The sequence below is a fragment of the Aegilops tauschii genome, chromosome 4, assembly GCF_002575655.3.
Source record: "Aegilops tauschii subsp. strangulata cultivar AL8/78 chromosome 4, Aet v6.0, whole genome shotgun sequence".
Lineage (NCBI taxonomy): Eukaryota > Viridiplantae > Streptophyta > Magnoliopsida > Poales > Poaceae > Aegilops > Aegilops tauschii.
Window position 1 is genome coordinate 366,817,789 of NC_053038.3, and position 8,996 is coordinate 366,826,784.

The following is an 8,996-nucleotide window of genomic DNA, read 5'->3' on the forward strand; positions in this document are numbered from 1 at the left end:
CAATCAACCCCTCTCAAGCTACTACATAGATGCGTTGGCCTCACGACTAAGTCCTTACACCGAGGACATCTGCCGTGACAATTCCACGACACCTACTCAAATGAAGCTATTTGTATCTTCTTAATTCACTCCTGCTATGATTCATGCATTCCAAAATACTTATGTGTTTCATTCATGAGATAACTCTAGATGATTCCCCCTTGTAGAATTCCATCGTTGCTGAGTTACCCTTATCCTTTTCGTAAGTACGATGAAGACCCTATAAGAAGAATGGCAACTCCGTCATGGTGCATTGACGCATAGAAATAAAGACTTGAATGAAGTGGACTGACCTCTTCGGGGAGAGCAACCAAGACCGAGAAGACTCGTTAGAATTTCGTAACCAAATCTTTCCCCCTTACTCTACCTCCTAAATCTCGGGACGGGGTTTCTTTTAGTGGAGGAGATTTGTAACACCCCATTAGTTAAGCTACAGTGACCCCATGCTAATGATGCCATGTCATCATTTACAAGCTTAATTGCCCCTTGATAAGAACCAAACTCAAATTCAAATTGCAAGTCAAATTATTATTTCTTCAAACAGTACAATAAAAATGTAGGTTGGGTTGCAAGTATTCACTAATTAATTTACATTTGGAAACCAACATCATTTGATATCTTTAAAATGCCCCTAGACTATTCGAAACAGGACCAACAACATTTAATTAAACTAATTTAATTAAACAAATATTTACACTTGTCTAAATAAATTGGAACTTGTTGTGCTAGATCAACACACTACCTAGTATTTATGGGCCAAATTTCATAATCAAATAAAATCATTTAGTATGGAAATAAAGTTCAAACCAGAAAAGAAATAAAGAAGCACAAAAGAATAAAAGACAAAGGAAAGAAATTACTGGTGGACCGGACTTCGAGTAGGCACAGTGCGGCCCAGCCCACCAGCGCGGTTGTCTTCCACCTCCTGTTCATCAGGGGCTCAGTGGACGTTGCGTGCGCGTCCACGCCGCGGATCCGCTGCGGACATCCGCCGCATCCCCGGCGTCCTACAAGTACCCTCGACACCCCAGAAACCCTAGACCTCGCCACTTCCCCCTCGCTCGCCCCTCTCCCTCTCTATCTCCCTCGCCCGAGCGCACCCGTCTCCATGACGTCACCATTGACGAGCTCATAAGCCTCCCCGCACCACCAGGAGCTATCCCAAAGTTGTGCCACCCTCCCTGCTTTGACTGAGCCGACGGGTTCGTGCCAGGGAGCCGCCAGTCGTCGTCATCGACCCATCCCCCGCCACCGTGGCCGCGGCAACGCGCCGCTCGATCTGCCCGACTCCGACAACTCCCGGCATCCCCGAGCCCTCTCCTAGCGTCACAGTGAGCTCCCCTTTCCCCCTGACCACCCCGTGCTCCTTCTCGTGCCCCGTAGCCTCCGGTTTGTCGAGCCCCACCCGTGCCACCGCGGTTCGTCGTTGTTGCCACCGGCAGCGGCGGAGACAGGCCCCACGTAGCCCGGGCGGCTGTCTGGGGCGTGAGGCTGGCTGCTTCGTTGATTGTAACATTTTACTGTGGCTACAGTGCTACAATGCTACAGTAGACGAATGCTGTCTGGGTCGGCCTGGGACGTGGCCAATTCCTGGCGCCTCCATTGGCCACCGGGTTTGACCTCCCCTTTACGCGTTGCTCGTATCAGTCGGTGCGCCTCATCACGCGCTTCCATTTGGTGGCCGTGGATGATCGAATAGGCACCAATCTGGTGCATATTGTCGCGCTCTGCCGTGCTCCAGCGGGCTCCATCGCGTGCGCGTGTTTAAACAACCATCGTGGCTCACTAACGCGTGGGCTCGACTTGTTTAGATTAGGGACTAATCTAATTAGCTCACCTAATTAGTCCCTGACATGTGGGCCCCTCTGTTAACTAAACTATTAAATTAACTCTAATTTATAACTGAGTCAATGACAGCTGGGACCCACCTTACATTATTCGAATGTTTAAGACGCACGGTCAGCTGCTGGTAGGGCACCCATTGGCGCCACATGTCAGCCACATGTGCATATTGCTGGGAACACTTCTGTGTACTCATAGCATTTACTGTATTTGTTTTGAATAAATAAAAATCCAAAAATTCATTAAAACTTTGGAAATTCATATAAAATAAACCGTAACTCCGATGAAAATAATATATATATATATATATATGAAAACTGATCAGAAAAATATAACGAATCTGAAGATGCCACCCACATACCTACCACACCCCTCTAACATAGTGAACATGTACAACTGTGACACCCCTCTAACATAGTGAACATGGACAATTTGCCCCTGGTTCAACATACTGATAAACACCTGAGAGATGGGAAAACAATGCCAGATGTTTTCCCTCTTTTTTTTAAAATGCTTAGGGATGCATTAGAGCAAATCATCATCACCCATCGCCATGACATGCATCTGTGTTGCATTTGTATGCCCGTTATTTATCATTTTTTCCCTCTCCTCTATTCTTTCAATAGACCCCAGGACTGTCGCTGCCCTAGAATATGACTACGTCGCCGATGACCCGTCCTTCTCAGCAAATCTTCCAGGCAAGCAAACCCCCTTGATCATTCTGATATTGCCTATTCTTCTCTCTACTTCATGCATTAGATAGTGGTTCCGATATGATGTTTCAGTAGATCCTATTCTGATGCATAGCCTGTTTTTGTCACCTTCGATGATGCTTTACTTATTGTCCTTGTTGGAAATATGCCCTAGAGGCAATAAGTTGGTATTATTATATTTCTGTTATTCATAATTAAGAGTTTATATTTCATGCTATAACTGTTATTATCCTGGAATATGCGATTCAGTGGAAAACTCATATGCACGTGTCTTAAAAGAACAATTCATTCACGTCAAGTAAAGGCCAATACATAGCATAAACACTTTCTTGAAAATTTATCATGTTGGAAACATAGAGAGGCGGAGATGTAGTTCCTCTCTCATAATAATTGCAAGTAGGAGCAGCAAGCACATGCATATCATATTCATCAAAATCATCATGTGTAATGGTAGAACTGTAACATCCCAAATTTCCAATCTGGAATGTTATACATAGGTCATTCATGCATATCATATTTTATTGCATTTTTGTGTTGCGATCCTCGAAATTCTAAGCAACTCAAGGACCCACGGAGAGAGTTGGGGATTTCACCGTTTTCATATTTGAATTTTCTCAAATATCGAAACAAGGATCATTTTGGTTTTAATTACTTTTCCCTCCAAAAATATTTCATATTAAAATATATGAGAGGAGATGATAGGATTTATCCAAAATAAATAAAATATTAGAGGAAAAATGTTAAAATCAAATAAATAATTTCATTTGGATTTTATTGCTATTTTATTTGAATTAGAAAAATATGCATTTTCAAAATTTCATTTTTAGGCCAAGAAAATGTTCACTTTGTTCTAATATTCTATTTAGACGGTGAAAATTGTTTTTGGCATTTTTAGATTTTTTTATTTATTAGGTTTTTTTCCAGCGGAATTTGTTTTTTTAAATAAAATTTGTTTTCGACCGACTGGGCCGAAGCCGAGCCGGCCCATGCGCCCGTCGTCACCGACCCCGAGCCGGAGAGTGCGCCCCGCACGCCGCCGTGGCCGAGCCGGCCTCGCCCCGCCGCCTTGCCCCTCCACCACACCACCTCGCCCCCCTCTTAAATACCGCCGCTGCCGCCCGCCCCCTTGCCCCACATCGCCGCCCGCACCGCAGCCCCGCCGCCACCGCCCCGCCGCCCCGCGTTGCCGCCGCCGTCGCCTAGCCGCGCCAGAGCCGCCGCCCCACGCCGCCTGTCCGCCGTCGTCGAGCCGCCGGAGCCGCCGGATCCGTCGCCGGTTCTTTTTTTCCGGGTTTTTTTCTAGAAACCCTAGATGTGTTTTTCTTAATTAGATCGGTTCGGTTTTTCTCGGTTTAAGTTATTTAGCGGACGTTCGTCCGTTTGTTCTTTTTAACGAACTCTGTTCGCCGGTTAGGTTCAGACAGCGAACATTCGTTCGTTAGTCTTTTCTTATTTTATTTTATTTCCGGCCAGGGACCTATCCGTGATTACTTTTATCGCAGATTAGCCCCTGATCTTCAAACCCTCGCCGTTTCTAAACCGTTTGTCCAAATCCAGTGAAACCAATGCCAAAATCTTCGTCTCGAGCCCCTCTTTCTGTTTAATCAAATTGAACATGGTTTTGACAATTTAAAATTTGGTTTCAAGAAGATTTGAATTCGAAGTTCTTTTGACCGTAGTTTCAACTTCGTAGCTCCGATTCGATTGATTCTTTTTGCAGATCGAATCTCTTCAGTTGAGTTTTCAGATTTGATCTTCTTATTTGAGTTTTACCCTTGCATCTATGCTTGAGTGCTTATGTATGTTATTGTTTGTTTGCGATAGAATTCCCAGAGTGCGAAGCGTGCTACTACGAGTCACTAGGTTTTGCGGATCGTCAGCAAGGCAAGTAACACATTGATCATACCCTTTTCATACCCAGTTTTTATGCATTAGTTTCACCCCTCAAACATTGCATGAGTAGGATCTCTTAACATGAGGGTTTGGGAAGTAGTTGATGAGGTAGAACCTATTGCCTTTTTATTATCAAATCCTTGGGAGTTACTTCTACGTTATGCTTATGTTGCTATGCTATGCTCGTAGACGTGGATTGGGTTTGAGAGATCCGTGACAGATGTGAGTGTTTAATTATGGTTAACTTAAGGTGGCTACTTAAATACACATCTGGGTGGATTGGTCGAGGCACCCTGGAGCACCCAGTGGTTGTCAGGGCACCTGGAGAATCCAGTGTTGTCCTAGGATATCCCAGAGTACCCGTGTGATTATCCTATGGTTCGCCACCCAGGCTCAAAGGGATCATAAGATTATCCATGCTAGAAACTTCCGTGTGCAGCCACAAGCTATTATGGGCTCTAGCATAATTGAGTAGGTTGCATGACCTCTTTCAGTGGTGGGCTAGCAGATGTAGGGGAAAGTAGGTGTAACTGTCCACCCAGAGTAAAGAGTTAATGTCTCTGAAAGACTATGTCTCGGTCATCCGTTTCTCAAACACCATGTAGTGCAAGAAATCCAACAGAGGAGATCGAGTCTTGTGGGGAAAAGTGCGCAAACCTCTGCAGAGTGTATAAACTAATCATGGTTAGCCATGTCCCCGGTTATGGACATCTTGAGTATCTGGTACTTGAATTATTGATTTGATCTCATCACTCTAAATTAATTTGTTGGGATGTTAATTACTTTTAATTGGGATTGAGTTGGAGGAACCTTCTCAATGTTTCAACCACCATGATAGTTAAAATAAAATATATTCCTTTGTTGTAGGGAAAAATTGGCTTTCGCAAAACATTATAACCATAGAGCCTCCACCAGCCATATATGCATGTAGTGATAGCATTTATCTGTTCTTTGCTCTACTGTGTTATATTGCCAGCATATTCCATGTGCTGACCCATTTTCGGGCTGCAACATATCATGTTGCAGACTTTTCAGACGAAGAGTAAGGTGTGCTAGGTCGTTGTCATGCACTCAGCAATGCCGTTGGAGTTGATGGACTCACTTTATCTTCCAAGCCTTTCGTTGTTATCTTAGTAAGATGGCCTTAAGACATACTTATTGTAATAAGGTCTCTTTTGAGACTATAGATGTAATAAGTGTGTGATTGCTACTATGTTATAAATCCATTCGAGTACTGTGTGTGTCAGCATTACCGATCCAGGGATGACACTGAAGCACAGAGACTTGACCGTCTGAGGTCGGGTCGCTACAAGAACGCAACCCATCAATATAATCCTTAATAAGAGTAAATTTCTCCGACATAGTGTAGTTGGGAGAATTAAAAAAGATAATAGGACAATCATGTGTGGGTGCAATAGCAACAATTTCATTCCTAACACAAGGAACTATAGCAAGTTCATCTCCATAAGCATAATTCAAATTGGCATCATGGCCACAAGCATAGCAAGCATCAAGTTCATCAAAAAGGGATATTTCATATGAATCAACGGGATCATAGCAATCATCATAGCATTCATCCTTCAGTAAGAACGAAGGGACACGGGTGATCAATCCGCTCTTCCTCCTTTTGTTCTTCGCTCTCCTCCTCATCTTTTTCATCCAATGAGCTCACAATGTCATCAATTTCTTCTTCCATAGATTCCTGCAAAATATTAGTCTCTTCTTGGATAGCGGAGACTTTCACAATAAACTCATTAATATTGGCATTATATTCATAATTCTCATAGCAATATTTAAGTATAGCATAATTTTAAATACCATCATCATAATTTTCACACTTTTCAAACAAAGATTCAATTTCATAAGTGATGAAGCTATGTACCTAGGGTAGGGTCATGGATCTGTCCAAGACATTCCCTCCCCAAGGGCATCACCCTAAAGCTAGGGACATTCGAAGGATATCATCATCCACTCGACCAGGAACATTCCACTCGGAAGAATGATTGTCACTCGACCGTAACGAAAATCACTCGACATACAGAAGATCGAAAGTCACTCAACATATCAACGGTCGGGCGTTTACTCATAGACTTTAATGACCATTTATGTCACTTTATTATTAGCGTTACCAGTAACGCCCTGTCTTAATGTACCTTAAACCCTGTGTAACTGAGGGCCGGAGGGGTCTGGCAAACTCTATATAAGCCAGCCCCCTCCTCAGTGACAAGGGTTCGCACCCCCTGTAACACACACGCATATAGTCCAGTCGACCGCCTCTGGGCACTGAGACGTAGGGCTGTTACTTCCTCCGAGAAGGGCCTGAACTCGTAAAACTCGTGCGTACAACTTCGCCATAGCTAAGATCTTGCCTCTACATACCTACCCCCCATTCTACTGTCAGACTTAGAACCACGACAGTTGGCGCCCACCTTGGGGCAGGTGTCTTGGCGACTTGTTGGAGAAGTTGCAATTTTTCCGATCCCCATCATCATGGTTTCTGGCGGAGGATTGGCCGAGGGCCGCGAGATCCGTCTCGGCGCCCTCGTGTTCGTCGCCGACGACTCCGCTTGGCTCCAAGAGGCTCCACTCGACGTCGAGGCGCTCCCCGTCCGCGGAGCAACGCACTTTCGCGCATGCGTCTGCGGCGTCCTTCTGCGGCAGCCGTCGACTCAATATCGCTCCGCTCCTGTGGCGTCCTCACTCCCTGCTGCTCGCCGGCGCAAGCGTTCCGGTCAGTCGCGGCTCCAGCGGTGGGTGAGGCACGCGGTGGCTCGCCAGTCTGCCACCCCACAAGTCGCAGCAATCGAGCCCGACGAAACTCTCTACGGCTTGTTCGATCTATCGACTGGCTCCGTCGAGACTGCATCCGAGTGTGACAGCAACGTCCCCGCGGCGGAAGTCCTGATGGTCGACGGACCGCGCAGTCCTCCTGGCTTCACTACAAAAAATACACTTCCGTGATGATACGTGTTTGTCACAGTAGGTCCCGTTTTCTGTCATGCATGTACATCCATGAAAAATTTATGACAGAATCAAGATAGTCATACCTGTGCTGTCGTAGAAGTGTTCCATGACATCGCCAAAATTATCATCACGGAAGTGTCCACTTCCATGACGATAAATCACGCGTCACAGAAGTGCTTTCGTCAAGGGTGACCGACACGTGCGTAACGGAACGCCGTTAAGCCATCCGGTCGGATTTTGGATCTGATAACCCGTTAACAGCCACGACCAATGCCGATTTTCCACGTGTAAAATTCTCATTGGCTGACAGATCCACGCGTCAGCTCCGCGTTGGCACAGGTGTCACTCATCCAACGATCGAGATGGGCCTATGATATGTTGACACGTGGACCGGCCCAAAAGTGGCCCACAAAGTTTAAATGGGCCGGCCCAACCGAAGGCCCATAAGATTTAGCGGACCATAATGGGCCGGCCTAGCTAAAGGCCCACAAAATTTAGCGGACCATAATGGGCTGGCCCAGCTAAAGGCCCACACGATTTTGCAGACCATAATGGGCCGGCCCAGCTAAAGGCCCACCAGATTTTGCGGACCACAATGGGCCGGCCCAGCTAAAGGCCCACAAGATTCTGCAGACCATAATGGGCCGGCCCAGCTAAAGGCCCAACATTCTCTGTCAAATCGGCCCGTCAACGGCATGTCCTAAACTTGTCATCAACGCGGCCCATGGTCACTTCTGGCCCGTTAACAGTCCGCTAAGTAATTGGGCCGATTTATGGCCCGGTGTATTTCCGGCCTGTTAAAGGTCCAGCTTCATTTGGGCCCATTTACAGGCCATCAAAACTTTCGGCCCATAAACGACCATGAAGGATTTGGGTCATATTCGGCCATGTCTGACATTCGGCCTGTTAGAGGCCCACTATAGCTTTGGGCCACTTTCGGCCTGTTGTCATTTTCGGCCAGTTAACGCCGGACGTAAACCATGGGCCATATGTGGCCCAACGTCATATCGGGCCCATTAACGGCCCATATAAAAATGATGATAATCTCGCCCGACTGAAGTTCCGGCCTGTTAAAGGCCCGCGTATTAGGTCGGCGCATTTACGGCTCGTCCGAATTTCGGCCTGTCAAAGATCTGCATCGTAAATGGGCCACCATTTCGGCCTGCTAAGTCCAGTGGGTTATTTGGTACAATCAGGGCCCAATCTCACTTTCGGTCTATTAAAGGCCCATGTTTTTATGGGCTCGAGATATTTACACCTGTAAATGGCCTATTTTTACTAAGGGCCCAAATTATGTTTAGGCCTGTTAAAGGCCCACTATGGGCACAGGCCTACTAGAAAAATATGAAGCTTATGCTGACTTAGGCCCAGATATTTTGGGCTACATGCCAATTTTGGCCCGTAATCGTTTTTAGCCCAATTGGAATGGGCCCGACGAATGTTGGCATGTTGGGCTCCTACGAAGCCTTCGGCCGAATACATTACTAAGATAAACCTACACTATACAAAAATAGCGTCGTAATTACTGCAGCCTGCGGCAGCATC

At 46.0% G+C, this 8,996-nt stretch overlaps 1 long non-coding RNA gene across 1 annotated transcript; it reads left to right on the top strand.

Moving 5' to 3' along the window:
• Positions 1-339: 339 nt before the first annotated feature.
• On the top strand, positions 340-5,978 carry LOC141021530 (uncharacterized). Its single transcript, XR_012182848.1, has 4 exons — positions 340-1,370; positions 2,508-2,579; positions 4,419-4,478; positions 5,514-5,978. It is a non-coding gene; the product is annotated as an uncharacterized lncRNA (long non-coding RNA).
• The last annotated feature ends 3,018 nt before the right edge of the window (positions 5,979-8,996 follow it).